This window comes from Lagenorhynchus albirostris, chromosome 21, assembly GCF_949774975.1.
Source record: "Lagenorhynchus albirostris chromosome 21, mLagAlb1.1, whole genome shotgun sequence".
Taxonomy (NCBI): domain Eukaryota; kingdom Metazoa; phylum Chordata; class Mammalia; order Artiodactyla; family Delphinidae; genus Lagenorhynchus; species Lagenorhynchus albirostris.
The window spans coordinates 21,292,762-21,312,622 of record NC_083115.1 but is presented as its reverse complement, the minus strand read 5'-3'; the positions used below and the strand labels follow the sequence as shown (position 1 = coordinate 21,312,622).

The following is a 19,861-nucleotide window of genomic DNA, read 5'->3' as shown; positions in this document are numbered from 1 at the left end:
ATAAGATGTACAACTTCGTAATAAGAAAGTTTTAGATTTCCTTTGTTTATTTTAATACATTGAGGAGTTCAAGGTAACGTATGCTTTCTAAAAATCTAATCTGAAAAATTTTAATTGGGGTACTGATTTGGAACTTGACAGGTTCAAGTCTGTTTTTAAAGATTATTCATAAAAATTCTCCTTTCAGATAAAGTAGAAAGGATAACAGTTTCATTTGAGGGAATTAAAAAAATGAATGTCTTGTGGATTCTTCCTTATGATAGAATAACTCTTATCCTCTTAGAAGGCAGAAATATTTAATGAGCATTGTCCAAAAGACATAAATGTAACTAAAATATTTTCAAATGAAATTAATGATTTTAAAAATCAATGATTTTAAAAATTCTTTTAAAATCATGGCACCACTGCATTTGAGTTTCTGAAATTATTCACCTATCTTTTAAAAAAGACTTCCCTTGAGGAATATCTCTTCATATATAATCACAAAATCTATTAGGATATGTTGACATATTATACTATAGGGTTATGTAGCTCTATAGTTTCATCAGCACTGTAAGGTTGGCGGATGTCTGTAATTGACAGGCCCTAAATTTTAGTGGCTTAACACAAGAAGATTAAATATCCCGTGCAGGTCAGTGGAGGGTGGGAGGTGAGGTTGAGGTGGGAGGCCTCTGTTTCAGGCAGTCAGTTAGGATCAGACCTAGTCGGTTATCATGCCCAGGCCACCCTCTTGGTCTTCTAAGCAATAATGCTCCTTTCCTTCTGTGATTGACAGTCTTGCTTCCAATAGCAATCATGTCCAGTTCATGAGAAAGATTTGATTAGTGTCCCCTGCATCTTTGTCTTAACATGGGGAAGAGTCACTGTCACCCGGAATGGGACTATAGACTCTGCTATTCACAGACTATATCAAAATGATGCTCCTTGAAAGTATTTGAAGAGTCATGAGAAAATAGTAGGCACCAGAAATATCACAAATGTGAGGAGTCTGACATGAAAGACAGTTTTCCAGTCAAAAATACACAACTTGAAATTTGGTATAAATATTAGATCATGAATAATCCAGTCATATTTTGACTGGCAGACATTATCAGAGGAGACATTATGATGAAAATTGTCATAGAGTTGGAAGTAGCACAAAGTCTTGAAAAACCAGATTTGACTATCAAGACGGACTAAAGCATCCATTAACTTGGAACACAAGGGCTAAAGTTCTCATTTGGAACTTCTTATCATTCAGCAAACATCATTCTGTTCAGAAGCCACCATCAGTATAATTTTGGGCTAAGAGCAATCGTATTCATTCTTTTGAGACCTTTCCTTCTAATTATATATAAAGAAGGAAATGGCTTCTCATTCCTCATACCTCATGGGGTAAAAGTCTTTTATTTGTTCATCTCACTGATCCCAATCTCATATCCAGTTACATTTATTAAAAGAACAAATTTAACTTTGAATGTTAGAAAAAAGATCTGAAGTAAATATCAGTGTGTATATATCATATATCTATATCTATTTAAGCCATCCAAGAACTCAGGGCTTACTCATTGTTGAATGTGGCCTGAACCCTGCATAACTTTAACTACATGTGGTCAGCCGACAAAAATTTATCTGCTACATATGCTTATAGGTAATACAGGTAACACCCAGGGCTGGGTCCTGAAGAGGGTTTCCATTTCTCTACTTTTGTCATGGTTTCCTCATTGAACTGCATGGAAAAACAGGAGGTGCACTGCTCAGGGGGCTTGATCTTCTACTAGAAGACTTTAAGATATTGTCAAGTTTAGTTCATTTTTCTGGACTTCAGTGACTTCTATTACAACATAAGATATTTAGAGTATGCAAAGCCCCTTCAAGAAACATAATTTGACACAGAGTAGTATCTGATTGATTATGCTGTCATTTCATAATTAGCCTCAGAAATGAGACAGGAAATTCATCTAAGTGAAGAACACAGAGCAGGACAAAATACCCTTACTGCTTTTCAAATTTTGATTTCTGGGTAAGAAAAACACACAACTAAACCTCGTATCAAATTTTAGTCTTTAATTTTATATTTAGACTAAATATAAACTTTTAGAGATTTTTGTTAATGTTCCTTTTCATTGTTAACTTGATATTCAAGAGAATTCAGAAGCCAATGTCTTTATAAAATAATTTCAAGATATGAAAATAGGGCTTCCCTGGTGGTGCAGTGGTTGAGAGTCCACCTGCCGATGCAGGGGACACGGGTTCGTGCCCCGGTCCGGGAAGATCCCACATGCCGCGGAGCGGCTAGGCCCGTGAGCCATGGCTGCTGAGCCTGCGCGTCCGGAGCCTGTGCTCCGCAACGGGAGAGGCCACAGCGGTGAGAGGCCCGTGTACCGCAAAAAAAAAAAAGATATGAAAATAGCATTTATCTTTAATGTCATTTGCTTTGTACCAACATCACAATTCTATTTTAACAATTATTCTGAGTCCTTAGAAATTAAACCACTGTATTAACTACAGAGACAAGAGTATAAATTAGTTCAGCTATTTCAAATCCTTAAAATATCTGCTTTCCTTTCAGTTAGATCTATACAACCAGATGGTAAAGGTCAGGCTTAGGTGTTTAAAAATGATCTTCCTAATGGTGGCTTTCTTATTTTACTCTTATTATAAGAGTTGTTTGCAAGCAAAGGTTATACGAATTGGTTGGTTCACTGATATGATTGAATGTAATAAATGGAAACTGCTATAGATTGTTAACATAGAGGTTGATAACCAGAATATCATGTAATTTTTCATACAATTAGTAAGAACTGGTGATGCAGAAACTCTCAGGCCCTAAACAACAATTCACAGATTGCCAGTAAGTCAGCATGAATTTGCTTGTGTTATGCTTCATTTTTGGAGTAAATACATTTATCAATACCCATTTTATATAGTTCAATGAAGTAATCTACAAATATAAAAGCATTTTGCTTTTGGGTATTGCCATGGTCCATGTAAATGCTCATCAGTCAGAATCGTCTGCAGGAAGCACTCCAAGTCGCATGGTTTGGTTTACAGACCTGAATATACATATTTCATTAAACACTGGCATTTATGTGCTCAAGTGGCGCAGTGGCTTTGGAATCTACGGTCAAGTGGAGTAAAAATAATGTGGAAGTTTAAATCAATCGAAAAGGTATCAACCACCAATAAAAGCACTTCAGGTTTTTTAACTTAAATATCATGCAAAAGACTTTCCAGAATTACACCATTCCACCAAATTGCTCTTGTCAGGGTCACTAATGATCTCCAAATTGTGAAATTCACTAGCCAAGTCTCAGTTGTCGTCTTACTTGATCATTCCTCCTCCTCTGATATAATTTCTTCTCTTGGCTTCCGGCACACTGCATCCTCTTGCTTTTCTTCCTATCTCCCCAGATATGTCTTCTCAGAGCTTCATTGATTTGTTTCTCCTCTTCCTCCTGACCTCTCAACCTTGGAATATCCCAGGGATCTAGATACCCAGGGAGAACCAGTCACTTCTTGTCACCTCCTCCATCCCCACCCTGTCCGAAGCCATCATCCTCTCTCACCTGATGATTGCACTAGCTTCCTACTTAGTCCCCCAGCTCCCACCCTCCCCTTCTTACAGACTCCTCTCAACACGGCAGCCAGGGTAAGCCTTTTATAGTGTAAGTGCCTCTCTGATCTCATCTTCCAGTTACTCTCCTTCTCTCTCGGCTGCAGCTGGACCAGCCTCCTTGCTGTACCTCGAATAGGGAAGCCCTGGCTGCCTTGGGGTCTTTGCAGGGGCAGTTCCTTCTGCCTAGAATATGTCTCCCTCAGAGAGCCATATGGATAACTCCACACCTTCAAGTTTTTTGCTCAACATTTAAAATTCTAAGCTGCACTGTCCTCAACACATTCTCCAGACCCTCTTTACTCTGCTATATTTTAAAAGCACTCTGTTACTTTCTTATCTGCTACGTAATTACTTATTATGTTTATCTTCTATTGTTTGTTTCTTTTCATGGGACTGTAAGCTTGTTGGGTTAGGAATTTTGATCAGTGTTGTTCATTGATGTGTCCCAAGAACTCAGAACAGTGCTTTGCTCTTAGAAGGTGCTCCAATTGCATCCGTGTGAGTGAATGGTGGTGCTATATCTAGAGCGATCAGAAGGTCAGTCTTTCTAAGTCTGGTATGCCAAAAGCCGGAGGAGAGAACAGTTCCTTGGTTAAATATATGAAGTATGAGTTAAAACTATTTTTGCCTAATATAAGGAAAGCACCTTTCAAGTAACAACCTCAAAGGGTTGATTGCTTTTTTCTCAGTAATTCTCACAATACCCCACATTATCAGGTTCATAAATTAGGGTAAGGTTTTCCATTGATATATCTAGAAATCGAATAAGGTTTGTTGTGTGTGTGTGTGTGTGTGTGTGTGTGTGTGTGTGTGTGTTGGAAGGGAAGAGGGGATGTCCTTTTCTAAGGGTGAGCTACATGACTGTAAGATAGGAGAGATTTAATGACAGTGGGTAGAGAGAACATAGTTATAACAATTTACAATATCTCATAATAGTGAAGGAATCAAGTAGAGAAGACCTAATTTCTTTTTTTTTTTTACATCTTTATTGGAGTATAATTACTTTACAATGGTGTGTTAGTTTCTGCTTTATAACAAAGTGAATCAGTTATACATATACATATGTTTTCATATCTCTTCCCTCTTGCGTCTCCCTCCCTCCCACCCTCCCTATCTCGCCCCTCTAGGTGGTCACAAAGCACCGAGCTGATCTCCCTGTGCTATGCGGCTGCTTCCCACTAGCTATCTATTTTATATTTGGTAGTGTATATATGTCCATGCCACTCTCTCACTTTGTCACAGCTTACCCTTCCCCTCCCCATATCCTCAAGTCCATTCTCTAGTAGGTCTGTGTCTTTATTCCTGTCTTACCCCTAGGTTCTTCATGACATTTTGTTTTCTTAAATTCCATATATATGTGTTAGCGTACGGTATTTGTCTTTCTCTTTCTGACTTACTTCACTCTGTATGACAGACTCTAGGTCCATCCACCTCATTACAAATAACTCAATTTCGTTTCTTTTTATGGCTGAGTAATATTCCATTGTATATATGTGCCACATCTTCTTTACCCATTCATCCGATGATGGACACTTAGGTTGTTTCCATCTCTGGGCTATTGTAAATAGAGCTGCAATGAACATTTTGGTACATGACTCTTTTTGAATTATGGTTTTCTCAGGGTATATGCCCAGTAGTGGGATTGCTGGGTCATATGGTAGTTCTATTTGTAGTTTTTTAAGGAACCTCCATATTGTTCTCCATAGTGGCTGTACCAATTCACATTCCCACCAGCAGTGCAAGAGGGTTCCCTTTTCTCCACACCCTCTCCAGCATTTATTGTTTCTAGGTTTTTTGATGATGGCCATTCTGAGTGGTGTGAGATGATATCTCATTGTAGTTTTGATTTGCATTTCTCTAATGATTAATGATGTTGAGCATTCTTTCATGTGTTTGTTGGCAGTCTGTATATCTTCTTTGGAGAGATGTCTATTTAGGTCTTCTCTGAAAGTTGAATTTCCTATGGGTTGAAAGATTTTCCTTCACAATTTTTAAGGAATGTGAAAAATGGAATAATTTGATAAAATATAGCTGTGATTTGCATGAGTGCTCTTAGAAGTTATGCTCTAAGATAAGTATTCAAAGATAGGTGATGATATTTCAGATGGTAAGTCAATAGAATAAATCTATATCCTATAGTAATAATTCTGTAATTGCTTTCATGGTCTTATGTTACTGTTGTATTAATTATTTCAAAGTTTATCACATTTTGCAAAAATCCTGTATTGTTATCAAAATTCTAAGTCAACTTCGGCAGTCACTTAAAGTTAGATCTTCAACTTCTATAAAACACTATGCCACAGCACTTTCATATTCCTATGGAGCAAATTTCTGTTTTCCACTGCAGGTCGGCTCATTGAAATGGCATATACTCAAGGATAGCTTAGGGCACTCCAACAAATGTTTTGATTCTACTTTATTCAACATATATTTATCACCCGGATTTCCCAGCTCTCGGGTTCAACTCTTACATCAGGAATATAATATTCATTGAATTGGAAGTGCTTTGTTTAATACTTTGTATAATACTCATTGAATTGGAATACTCATTGTTTATTACTCTCTTTCATTCCCTTTTGTTACCGTTCATGGTTAAGCCAAACATGAGGAAGGAATAATCTGAAAAATTAAAACGTATCTATACAGATACCCACTTTGTGATTTCAAACAGCATTTTCTAGGGCAATACTGATCCCTGGCAAAGAAATGTCAGAAAAGTGCTCAGCTACCTTTTACAAATCTAAGGTCATGAACATTTCCAGAAAAATAAAAACATGTAATGCATTAAAAGCCAAGTTTCTCTATTTTTAGTTGCATGCAGATATTTTTGTTTGAAATAACTGAAATTCTTAAAATAAATTAGCCATGTTGCTGCTTTCAAAAATGTGAATGAGGGTATAAGTAGCAGAAGAAAAAACTGTTATCAATCCTACTCTGAATCATACTATTAAAGCAGAAAATATTTTATTTTAAATAACTGCCATTTCAGATACATAATAAAAATAATAGGAATAACCCCAACCACAAGATCTAATTCACACACACATATTTGTGTTGGTCCATGGAGGAAAATACATGTTTGATGCTGAAATTATATATTTCTTTGAAATGTAGTTCAAAGTAAGAAAGAACACTTTAAACATCTTCTTTCACTTTTAAGTCCTTATTACATGCCTCAAAGCAAACACCTGAACATATGTCAAAATACTCCATAGCTGCAAATCAGTAAGGTCTTTATTCATTGAGAAATTTCGTTTCCATATCCCTCTTGTTAGATTTTCCTTAGATGTTTATCTTGAAAATCCTACTCAGAGCTCAAATAAGTTTTTCTCAAAGTCACATTCATCTTTCATATATCATTTCAGAAATCATACTCCTTCAGTATTTAAATAGGAGCAAAGACAACACTATCTCCATAACCCATGGAAAATTTATATATACTAGCACAGCTAGCTATCATTCTAAAGATATTTTCCACAGGAGACAAAGTCCATCACATAAACTCACGTGCATTTAGAGGGTGGATATTCAGTGATGCCTGACATACCTGTTTTTGGAGGAATCACGTCCACATCTCTTTATTCTTTACCCTCAGTAATTGATAAAAGGGGCCATCATTCTTGGCACAGGAAATGCCTCTTTTGATTGCTACCCCAAGTAATTAACCTTCCTAATAATTTCACTAAATTCCAAATCTAGCAGTCTTTTTGTCATTGACCCTTGGTTCTCAGAACTGTAGATTCTGCTCTTCTAGCCTCCTTTATCTTTCTTTCATGGCTCTTATTACAATTTGAATTACATGACTATTTGGCCAATTACCTTTCAATAACTACCTCCAACTGCACGGAGGATGGGGGCGGGGGTGACTAGTCCACAGGGACCATCACAGAGGCCAGAACAGACTACCGAGTAGACTCTTTTTATTTTATTATTATTATTTTTTTATGAAGTGGATTTATTTAGAGAGAAACACACTCCACAGAATGTGGGCCATCTCAAAAGGTGAGAAAAGGCCCCGAGTAGACTCTTAACAAATGATTATTGACTAGATGACATAAAGACCAATGGTGCCATAAATGTTAAAAGATCCAGAAGTTTGGTATTTAGAATTTCACCCTTTATATTATGCTTTTCAGATAAAGTTACATTTACTGAAATTACGGCAATAATTCAAAGAGTGAGACCTTTATGCTGTTCCAGAATATAACTCCATACCTTGTTTTTATATTTTTTACTGAATATTAGAGCTCGGTACATTTAACCCTTGGCTGTGCTTATATTTAAGAAGAGTGTTCTCACATATAAATCAGAAAGGAAGGAAATCAGGCATTTACTAGTAAAACCGATTAGTGTTTTAAGTGACCACGGATAATGACTTTCAATACCTTAAGCGATTTCATATTTATTGAGTGAAATATTGTCATAAGGATCTTTTTATATTTTCAGTCATTTCTTTTTTTTATATTTGGTTTTGAAGATATTCACATTTTTTAGAGTTGAATGGCTATCTATCATCAAAAAATAAGAAATAACAAGTCTTGTTGAGAGTGTGGAGAAAAGAAACACTTGTGTACTGTTGGTGGGAATGTAAATTGGTGCAGCCACTATGGAGAACAGTGTGGGGGTTCCTCAAAAAATTTATTTCTTAAAGACTTCTTTCACTGTCACATATGAATCATATGGAGTTTCTGGTTTAAAACTTTGTGTTCTTACTATGGTCTGATTTTTTTTTAAAACAAAACGTTTATCTTTTAGCATTTGCCTACAACCATCACATCAGTACATAATAAGTGGCAACCAAACAGGTGATTGGCGAATGTTGTTATTACTCTGTTAGAAGGAGAGTCTGAGGAAAAGGGCTCTTTGAGAGAAGTAACAGGACTGACACTGGATCTCCGTTCCATGGCTGGCACAGCGAGCCACACCCTTTCTACTAATGAGTCTGGAAGGGTTGCCAGCTCTGCCTTTTATCTGGGAAAACACAGGGCTATTTATGCCTGAACATCATGTACTGAATTTACTTCCATTGGTTAACATGGTCACCATTCCTGGTCTTTCAAGCCTGAAAAGAAAGCAAAGTGAATGTACTTGCTATATGATAGGGGAGTTTGGTAGTTGGGAAGTCTACATGCACAGCTTGTTTATTTTGACAAAATGACTCTGGCTTCAAGGGATTAGACTGGAAGGCAGAGAAAATGGATGTCAAGAGTGATCAGGACAGTACTGAGAAATCCTAGCCAAGAATGTTGCAGCAGCCTCTAAGCTAGGGCAAGGGGGGATATTGAAGTTGCAAGTGTAGATAGAATCAACAGTGACTAAGTTGGTATGAAGGAAAATTTGAAGGCTTGTTTAAGATTCTAATTCTGAGTAACTGGGTGAAATGATTATATTAAAACATAGCCCTGGGGAAGAAGAGCAGGTTGAGCGTTGGAAGATGATGAGTTTTAGAAGTTTTGAGTTTGAAGGACACTGAAGATATTCATATGCGATGTTTACCAGTTACTTGGAAATGCGAGTCTGGAACTGATGAGAGAGATCAGGGATAGAGACATAGATTTTAAGATTTTCATAAAGGAGGAAAAGGTGAACTGAGCGGAGATTAAACAAGAGGGACAGAACCCAAGGGAATACCTTTAAGGTCAGGCAGAGAAAGAGGCACCTGTAAGTGAATTCAGGAGTGATCAGAGAGATTAAAGGAAAATCTTCCAGTGTCACAGAAGGCAAAGGAGAAGAGAGCTGACAGTGCATAGTGCCAGTAATCTGAAAGCCTTTTTCTCACATTTGTTTCCAAATATTACTTTTTGTTAATTATGTAGTAATTGGTTTCTCAGCTTTAGTAACAATGACATGAAGAAATTCAAAGTAGTTCTTTGTGTTATTAGAACTGCACAATTTCTTCAATGTGTTTATTGTTTACCATTCAAATATTTGACATACTTTACCTAGAAACCTAGAAAATATATTTTCTTTGAATTTTATGATTTAAAATAAGGAACTTTTGGCTTGTACTGAATTTTCAGACTACGTGTAAAATTACTTGTAATGAAAAAAAGGAAAAAAATTATTCAGTATAATCCATCATTTATCAAACCCCCTAAGAAAATAGTGATGTCTGCCAGCTTTTCCATTTTAGTATTTGGGATAACTCTATGAATAAAACAAACAAAAAACTCAGAATAAAAATTCTCAAAATTAAGCATTGATTCCTGTCAAATGATAATGAAAAATCACTAGGTTTCTTTCCCTGTGATATCAAAGAAGTGTTAAGTGTGAAAATTAAGGAACAGTTGTGTGTATGTAAATTTTTTGAATAAATTAATTTTAAGAAATGTGCTATTAAGTTACAGAGTGAAGTCGTTATATTAAATATAGGTAGTCCTCACTGTGCACAGGATAACATTAACTGGAAACTCAGGCATAGCAACCACATTATTGCTTTCTGTGTATGGTCCCGGTCCCATGGCCACTGAGAGGATTGCCTATATGTTATAAAATCACTTTTCATACGTTTATTGCATAGAGCATCTTGAAACAGAAATCCTTTCATCTCAATATATTATCCTAAAACCAATGTTAAAGAGGTAAGTTAAAATATACTTATTCACTGCTACATTCAAACCCCGTTGCAAATTCTCATAAAGCAAAATGACAAATTATTCACTATTTTAAAGAGCAAATATCACATTTAATAGATTCTAAGAATTGTATGTAACAATGCCTTGTGGAACAATACACACTACAAAAGTGATCTTGAATGTAGGTTTACAATAGACATTTGCATGCAAAAGAACTAAATTCATTGTCTTTTCTAATTCACCATTTATAGAAGTTTTGGGCCCTAGGTAAAAATATAGACATATAGGCTAAACAACACACCACCTATTGTATTGCTTCTTTGTAAATTTTCAGAAAATCTGCTCTGCTTTAAAATTGTCTTTCAATATTATCAGCTGAGAAATATATTTAAAATTTTTTTGGTATATACAGTGTATCTTAAATTTAAGGCATGGGAGATACGGGTCTTTACTCAGACATTCAAAAGATAAAAAGAATAATATAACAGATATCCATGTACCCACCATTCATCTTAAAATATATTATGAATCCAATAACTAATAAGAAGCTGCTGTATAAAAAAATAAAATACAGAGTCTTAAAAATATTTTTTAAAAGACATTACAGGGGCTTCCCTGGTGGCGCAGTGGTTGAGAGTCCACCTGCCGATGCAGGGGACACGGGTTCGTGCCCCAGTCTGGGAAGATCCCACATGCTGTGGAGCGGCTGGGTCCGTGAGCCATGGCCGCTGAGCCTGCGCGTCCGGAGCCTGTGCTCCGCAGCGGGAGAGGCCACAGCAGTGAGAGGCCCGCGTACCACAAAAAAAAAAAAAAAGACAATATGAATTCAATTAAGCCTATCACACACGCCTCTGATTGAAATATCTTCCCTAACTCCCCCAAGGTAACCAGTGTCTGAGTTTCATATTTTTCAGTGCACTTTTATGATATAGGTTTTTAATTGATGTTTTTTTTTGTGTGTGTGTGGTACGCGGGCCTCTCACTGTTGTGGCCTCTCCCGTTGTGGAGCACAGGTTCCGGGCGCACAGGCTCAGTGGCCATGGCTCACGGACCCAGCCGCTCCGTGGCATGTGGGACCTTCCCGGACCGGGGCACAAACCCATGGTCCCCTGCATCGGCAGGCGGACTCTCAACCACTGTGCCACCAGGGAAGCCCTGATGCTTTTTTTTTTTTTTTAAGGTTAAAGCGATTCTTTCCTGTGTCTGGTTGTGAATTTTTATTTTGAAAAGTTGTTTTGGGTTTTAGCAATGTTTTCTGCATTAAGATTGATCTATAGTCTGTGTCAATTGTAAAGTTTTAAACCTCAAGTCTCATATGATTCATATATGATGGTGAAGGGAGTCTTTAAGAAGTAAATGACTGAAGCAATAGAAAAAGATCCTTACGAAAATATTCACTCAGTAAATATGAAAATGCTTAGAGTATCAAAAGTAGTTATTTGTAAGGGGACTTCCCTGGCGGTCCAGTGGTTAAGACTTCGCCTTCCAATGCAGGGGGTGCGAGTTCGATCCCTGGTTGGGGAACTAAGATTCCACATGCCTCGCAGCCAAAAAACCAAAACATAAAACAGAAGCAGTATTGTAACAAATTCAATAAAGACTTTAAAAATGGTCCACATAAAAAAAAAATCTTAAAAAAAAAGGAGTTATTTGTAATTACTTAAAACACTATTTGGTTTTACTAATAACCTCCTAATTTTCTTCCTTTTTGATTTATATGTAAGATCATTCTTCTTAAATTAATAAGCACAGTCAAGTGTTAAATGTACAAAGCTATAATGTTCACTGAGAAATACAAACTGGTCTTCTGTCAAGTGTTTGTATGCTCTATATAGTCATTCAGAACACTAACTAGGAAAATGATGTAAGTGAATATATAAAATTATGATTTAGGCACAAGTGATTTTTAACCCTTAATGCTTTTTGTTTAATTTCAATATCCAAAATACGGTAAGGAGGATAAAAATCTCACTGCAATCAAATTTTCTCACCTTAGCATAACTATTATCACTTTATTTCCAGACAAGTTTTTACACAAACTTTGGCTATTAAGTCATGGATCTCACCACATGAGACAAAGCCCAAGTGCCAACCTTATATTAATTTTGGAATATGAAATTCATCCATTGATTTTTAAAGTAAAGTAGCTCAAACACAAGCTAAAATGAAGCTATATTTTATATTGAAGACCAGTAGTCATCTTAAAAAAAACAGTTTTTTTGTTTTTTACAAAATCAACTTTCATTATTCTTTCAACAAAAATCATCTAACTCTTACTGAATTTACCATTTTACTCAGCTTTTCAGTCTTTTACTTGGTTTTTATAAGTCTCTCATCAGGATTTTCCTGGTGGCGCAGTGGTTAAAAATCCTTCTGCCAATGCAGGGGGCATAGGTTTCAGCCCTGGTTCAGGAAGATCCCACATGCCGTGGAGCAACTAAGCCCGTGCGCCACAACTACTGAGCCTGCGCTCTAGAGCCTGCGAACCACAGCTACTGAAGCCCACATGCCTAGAGCCCGTGCTCCGCAACAAGAGAAGCCACTGCAATGAGAAGCCTACACACTGCAATGAAGAGTAGCCCCTGCTCACCGCAACTAGAGAAAGCCCGAGTGCAACAATGAAGACCGAACGCAGCCAAATAAATAAATAAATGAATAAATTTTTAAAAAAAGAAGTCTCATCATAAGCCACAGTCTTTTGTGATATCAGTATAAAGTTTAGAAACCTGTTTACATCTACTTTTGGTTTTATTCTGCCTTGAATGAAAATAATCATATTTGATATAAAAAGCAAATTTCAATGATTTAATTTTATGTCCAACAATAGTAAATTATTGTTGGACAATTGTTTACATGTTATAAGAAAACAATATATATTTCAAATTTTAACACAATTTATAAATAAATAGAATAAGATTTTATTTATTTAAAACTATTTTATTTAATTAAATTAAAAATATTTTTAAAATTTATATTTCAAATTATAAAATGAATTTTATTGAAAGCAATTTGATTTTTTATTTAAACTCAACCACTAAGAAGTGATACTCTGTCAACTATTTACTTCTCCCCAAAGTTATCATTTTACTGCCCTGTACAGTCAGGGATAATGACCACTTCTTACTTCAGAATGAGGCCTGGATCTCTTAGTTTGACATTTAACATCCTTCTTGAATTAGCACAGAACTTCTTCCTTTATCTCCAACACTCCCCTGCTGAATCCTTTAGTACAGGCCCACCGTTCTGGACTATTCACACATGTGCACATGAAGGTCAACCAGATGCCAGATCATGCTTTCCAACACTTGGCTCTGCTGGTACCACGAGGATGCGGTTTCTATTCTAACTGCATATTTACACAGCCATATTTGTTTCTGGATAGTTTTCCATTCTTTTTTTTTCTTTTTCTTTTTTTTTCAGGGATTTTTGTTTTGGCCATGCCCTGCAGCTTGCAGGATCTTAGTTCCCCGACCAGGGATTGAACCCGGGCCCTCAGCAGTGAAAGTGCAGAGTCCTAACTACCGGACTAACAGGGAATTCCCAGTTTTCCATTCTTAACCATGATCTTTAATCTCAGTATAATAACAATTTTTTAAAAAGTGAATACTTTCATAGTAAAACAGCTAAATGTGGAATAGAAAATAGTTTTGATCTAGATCAAAACTGTATTGTTAACTATATTTGGTTGTTCGTTAAATTTGCAGACAATGTACTTATGTATAACTTTTTCAATGTTCTTAAGTGTTTTTAGCATTAAGAATTTGTTCTAAAGGTTGAGTGTTGTGTAGTTTTAAAATATTTAAATGGTCAGGTCAAACAAACACAAAACTTCTGAACACTGCTTGGAGCTAAATTTGAAACCAACCAAATTTCTTAGGTTTGCAAAATTGAACGAGAGAACTACCACTGAGCTGAATGCGTGTCAGGAGCAACGGCTCCACTAGAATTAAACCAATTCAAAGTTGTACTTGGACCCAGATTTGCAACGGGTCAAAGTAGCCAAAACACAACATTTAAAAACACATGCTGTACATGTGTTTTTCCATTAAACTAAATTCAGTTTCTTTTTTCAAGCCCAAATGTATCTTCAGAACAAGAGATTAGTGTTTCTATTCTATCTTTTCTAATACTGAATTGACCTTTCATTAGAGAGCACATTATTATTTTAAGCTGTGTCATCACTAACCTGATTCTTTTTGCTGACCTGTATCTTCTGTTTCAATCAACCAAGTCATAACTTTTGGTTCCTTATACCACTGGCACATGTGTGTCTTTCTCCGTAATCCTAATCCCTCTTTTGCTTACGTTTTTCTCTCAGTGAAGTATAGGAAGTCAGAAGTTGTTATGATTCGAAATAGCTCTTTCATTGCTTGGACCAGTCATTTTCTTCCTATCCTCTGGCTATTATTTTTAACTTGTTTTATATCTTTGTATTTTGCAATGGGGTGGAATAGTACACTTTGAAAGCTCTTGACATGAGAGCCAACCTGCCATTTGCTATTTACCAGGAATGTAAAGTGGATGATGCGGCAATTTTGGGGGTCAGTATCCTCACCTGTACATTGGGAACACAATGCCTGCATGACCAACCCCATATTAATAGTAATACCACCCTACCTTAAGATAGATGATCCAGGAAATCAAAGTAGTTATTGAATGTGAAACACCTATGCACTGGGTGAAATAAAAACACAATCTGTTATCTCTGATAATCCTGAGTATTAAATAAAATTACAGGTGTGGGTATTTTGCAGGTAGAGTTTTAGTTTCTAGGAGAAAGCCTAGTTAAAGAAGGCAGTATCAAACCATCCTGATGCTTCATCCTCTACTCCAGATGGTCTCTTCTTATTTCCACTGCTCTCATCTTTGTCCCCTTCTTCTTCTCAGTTGTTTTTGGTTTAAATATAACATATTTGCTGAACAAAGCTTACAAATCCCCTCTTCCTTTCCAACCATTCAACACACACACACACACCCCTTCACAACCCAGCCCATTAGACTGTCACACAACAGCTCTAGGTAAAGCTTTTCCGAAGAAAATAGACTCTGCTGAGTACCCCTTTATCCTCAGTATACATTATATTACAAGTATCAGTACTGAACTTTTTAATGCTTACAATGTTCCCTAGGAGTATATCAGTTAAGCGGGCAAAAAAATATATATCTGGAAGTTTATTATTTTTCCACCAATACATTTGACACCACCTTTGGAGAGCGAACAAAAGGCATACTGTCAAGCAGATAGACCTGGACAAAATGTTACTCTTTGTTCCACACAAGCACAGAAGTATATTTAAGCAAAGAAAGACATTCCATGACTCTCCTGGGACTTCCTTCCTCAGCTGAATTATACCAACATGTTCACACCACTTGGTTCAGACTGTGTTGGAATTTAAAATGCAGACTTCTGTTTGCCAATGCTTCAGTCCCACAGCTATAAAAATTCATATTAGGATTGAACCTGGCTTTAAAACATCATAGAACAAATGGAAGTTTATTGGGAAAATGTGTATACACATGAAATTAGTCGGAGATATGAAAATAAAGGGTGTCCTTGTTTGACAGATTCTATACTTCTACAGGACAGCCTCAAAGTCGCCAGAAGTCACCTGGTTTGGGATTATGTTTCAAATCCAGGCTCACTGACATTCATGAAACTTTTGGCAAAACATGGGCCAAGTTTCAAGCAAGGCTGGGTAGAATACTTCTTTCATGTGGAACCTATGTGAAACTCAGTGGTTTTGGCGAGGTTTCTCCTTGAGTTTCACATTCAAACAAGCCAAAGTTTCAGCGTAAAATTAAGGGGCAGAGGGAAACAAAGAAACAAAAAAAAACCCAACAAAACACACAAAAAATGGCTTGCCTAAGAATTTAATGGCCTCTATCATGTTCCAAACCCATTTCATCCTTTGGATTCTGCAACTGAACTTGTATTGCCTTTTAGCGAAACATTTCTCCTCAGCAATGCCAAATCAAGCCTTCCTAGTATTAAGGAGGAGAGTATTCTAGAACCCCCCAAGGCAGGGAAGTGTATGCTCAAAATAACGGGAGGATTTCAAGTTTTGAATGTACACACATCACAGAAATGGGATGATTAAAAAGCTCCATATTATGCAGATCTGAAGGGAGAAAGTTAGCAATTAAATGTCCAGCTTTGGGAAATAAAAAATTAGACTGAATAGCTCTAGGTTCTCCGACTATCTCAGTCCCAGTTCTAGACATCATACTGCATCTGCTCCTAACCTGGAGGGGCGTCTCCCATAGCTGACTCCCTACTCCACCCCTCTGAACAGGAGTCCTGCAGCCACTGGCTTTCTTCCTTGTCAGCAAGGTGCAGAGCACGGAGCACAGTGTATCAGTCCCCACAGTTGGGGACTTACACAGAATCCTGACAGGATCAGGCTCGTTCTACTCTTCACATTCACCAGGACACAGGAACAGCTTGCCAGGGAACATCAAACTCAGTATCTGGCTGAGGACTTAGAAAATATCCTTTGCTTGTGGTGAAGAAGAAAAGAGTGACAAACAAATGTAATATATACATGAATTTTCTCCAAAATAAAGAATTTGACTGAATGGCTAGAAAGTGCTACATTCTGCCTATTTTAGGAAATACGTTTTTTTCATTCCTTAGCCCTCATTCAGCAGAAGTTTCACTACCAATACAGACTTCTGGCTACAGAGGATTTTTCTTTTCCTTTTTTTTTTCTAGTCTTCCTTTTTTTAATTTTTTTTTCTCTTTATTTTTTCTTCTTCTTTTTCTTTCTTTTTTTAAAAAAAGTTACCCAGAAGATGTGTGCTTAAAATGCATTTTTCTTTTGACATATGGTGTGACACCAATAAACTTCTTTGGAAAGAAGAATCTCTAAATTCCAAGGACTTCAGTGTCCATGTTAAAAAGCAACAGTAAGTCCCCGAGGCACATGGTAATTTGGAGGCACTCAAGTGAGGGGTTGATAGAATCTGGTCTGTGCACCGTCATTTGCTGCTTGATTTTAGACATCTGCTTGGAGGGGAACAGAGAGCTATCATAAAGTCTATAATGGTCAAAGAAACTTGCCATAAAATAGTCTTGGCCTCTCAGTTGGGGGTCCCTGTACTAATAAAACCTAACACATATCAGTGAGAGAAAACCAAAGCTCAATAGCTTATTCAAAGGAAATAATATAAAAGCGTTAAACCAAAAAAAAAAAGAAAAGACTTTTTACTGAACATAGTAAATACTCATAACGAAAGTAAATGCTGTGTTTGAAGTTAAAGTCCACAGATCAAAGTCCTTTGCAGAATGTCAAGACCAAGCATAAGATAGGGGAGGGGAAGGCACAGAAAACTCTCCAAAATATTATATCGTCACATTGGAGAAACCTGCTAGCCGAAGACAGTCAGCTAGTTAAGGAATTCTCAAAACCGAGTCACCAAATTGTGCTAGGAGTATACAAAATAACAAAACAAACAAACAAAAACTGTTCTCATTCTACGCAAGTAATAAACAGCACAGTGATGAAAGAAGGTACTAAGGTAGAGCTATCTCCTTGTCCTTAAAATAATTACTAATATATCTCCTTTCCTCAGGTAGTTGCATCTTTTTCCTTAAAAAAAAAAAAGGCCCTTAGAAAGTTAAAAATAAGTAAGCCGTCTAAACAGGAAAATTAGGATGTCTGCAAGGCTCTGGACGACTCTGGCAATGAGGCTTAATTAGCGTTCTGCTGCAGCTCAATCACAGGCGGGTCTGTACTGCAGGTCAACAGGACAGAGTGGGTTCAGCACAGTTTAAAATTACAGCCACAGAAATGCACAGATGCTACTGCTGTATCCTGGAACACCGTATTTACCTGGAAATCGTTCAGCACCCCCGTTTATTCTCCCGATTAACAAGTTATTTAAAAAACATCAGTCATAAACATATCATAAACCAATAACATCACTCCAGAATTAAAGAAAAATCTTACCTACAGGCAGCCGGGTTCAACAGTTGCTCTGAAGAGAGGTAGGAGTCATTGGCCTTTTACACGTGGAGATTGTTTATTTAGCCCTTTTTAAAAGGTCTTGAACTCCAGAGGTTTAAGATTAAGTCCAACCCAAGTGTCTGAAGGGAAAAAAAAGGCAAGAGAGAAGGCAAATGAGAGACGGAAAGAATCCCAGCTGCTGGGTGGTGCTACTGTTCTGAGAGCGTTTGAGCTATTTTCAGCATTAACAGCAGCCGGGGTTGTCTGCAAGGGATGAAAAAACCTTGCCGAATCACCACAGCCCCCCTCCGGGGAAGGGGGGCGGGGCAGAAACCAGGAAGCCCACAACAACTTGCTCCACTGTGCAAATATTCATTGACATTTTGAGGAAAAGTGCCAGCACGATTGAAAACAAAACACAATAAAACATCTCGACTGAAACCTTAAAGAAACATAGGGCTTTGCCATAATCCTCGCGTTTTCAAAATGATCCACCTGGTTTGTTGAAACTAAGATGTTCTATTTATGCCTCATTGAGAGGAAAGACTTTTCTTCTGATAGTTCCTTGCTTGCTCATACGGGTCTTAAAAAATACTTTAGATCTCTCTGGGAGGAATAGCTGTTATCATCCTATCCTTCTTAAGACTGAAGACAAATGGTTTATTTCTAGCCCACACCCAAATTTCCAGTTTCATCAACTATGCTATTTTTGACACCTACTGGGTTAAGCTGTTGACATTTCTTATCTGTTGGCAGAGACTGGGGTCCATTCAGTGACAAGACGCAGACAGGCACCCATCCCCTGCCTCTCCCTCCAAGGGCCAACGAAGAAATATTTCAGATTGGGTCACCAACAATGACTGGCAAACTCTGAGCTTTCATTTTGTTTGTAGAATGATGAATTAAGATCTACAAATTGTATTCATTCATTCATTCAACAAATATTTTTGTGGCAAGTACTGAGTCTACTCTCTGCCAAGAACTCTGATGAGAATACAACAGTGGACGAAATTAACAATGTCTTTGCCTCAAAAGGCTTCCAGCACACAAACGCAGCAAGAATAAGGACAGAATTTGCTACAGACTTCTACAGCTTCTTTTCCACAGGCTATTCAAACCATAGCAACTGGAGATGGAGATCTCTTTCTACTCTGACTGAAGGAAGATATGCGTCATCAGACCGACTCCTGATTTCCATTGCTTCATTATACCTTTAGCAACACCCCTAAGAAGGAAAATTAGTTACTTCCTACCAAGGAAACACTTAAGTATTTTTTATAAAAGCCTTTATTCTACGTAGATGAAATTCCTGAATCCTCTCAATTCCCTTTTCTTCATAACAAAGAGAAGGCTTGCGCAGTCAGAAAGTACTCCGGAGAGGTGTAAGAAGATTCTCTGATTTTAGTCCGGTATACAAACCACCTTGATATATTTTATAGTTACTATTATGAAGGTTGGTTACCAGAGGCTCAGATTAAATTCAACTCTTTCCTTGCAACTGATTAGAGAAACTACTGAGGAAAGAAATAGGTGAGGGAGAATAAGAGGTACGGACTTCCAGTTGCAAAATAAATGAGTCACAGGTATGAAATGTACAGTGTGGGGAATCTCTACAGTCAATAACTATGTCATATCTTGGTATGGTGACAGATGGCAACTAGACTTATTGTAGTGATCATTTTGAAATGTATAGAAATGTGAAATCCTGTTACACTATGCCGTGTAACAGGAACTAACATCGT

General features: G+C 37.1%; 1 protein-coding gene across 5 annotated transcripts in view; it reads right to left on the bottom strand.

The window, feature by feature from the left end:
- Positions 1-18,345, bottom strand: part of SORBS2 (sorbin and SH3 domain containing 2) — a 172,442-nt gene extending 154,097 nt beyond the window's left edge. For all 5 annotated transcript variants that reach the window (XM_060136725.1, XM_060136728.1, XM_060136729.1 and 2 more), the window contains exon 1: positions 18,123-18,345. The gene's annotated coding sequence lies outside the window, so the exon portion shown is untranslated. The remainder of the gene's footprint in view (positions 1-18,122) is intronic.
- Positions 18,346-19,861: the final 1,516 nt, after the last annotated feature.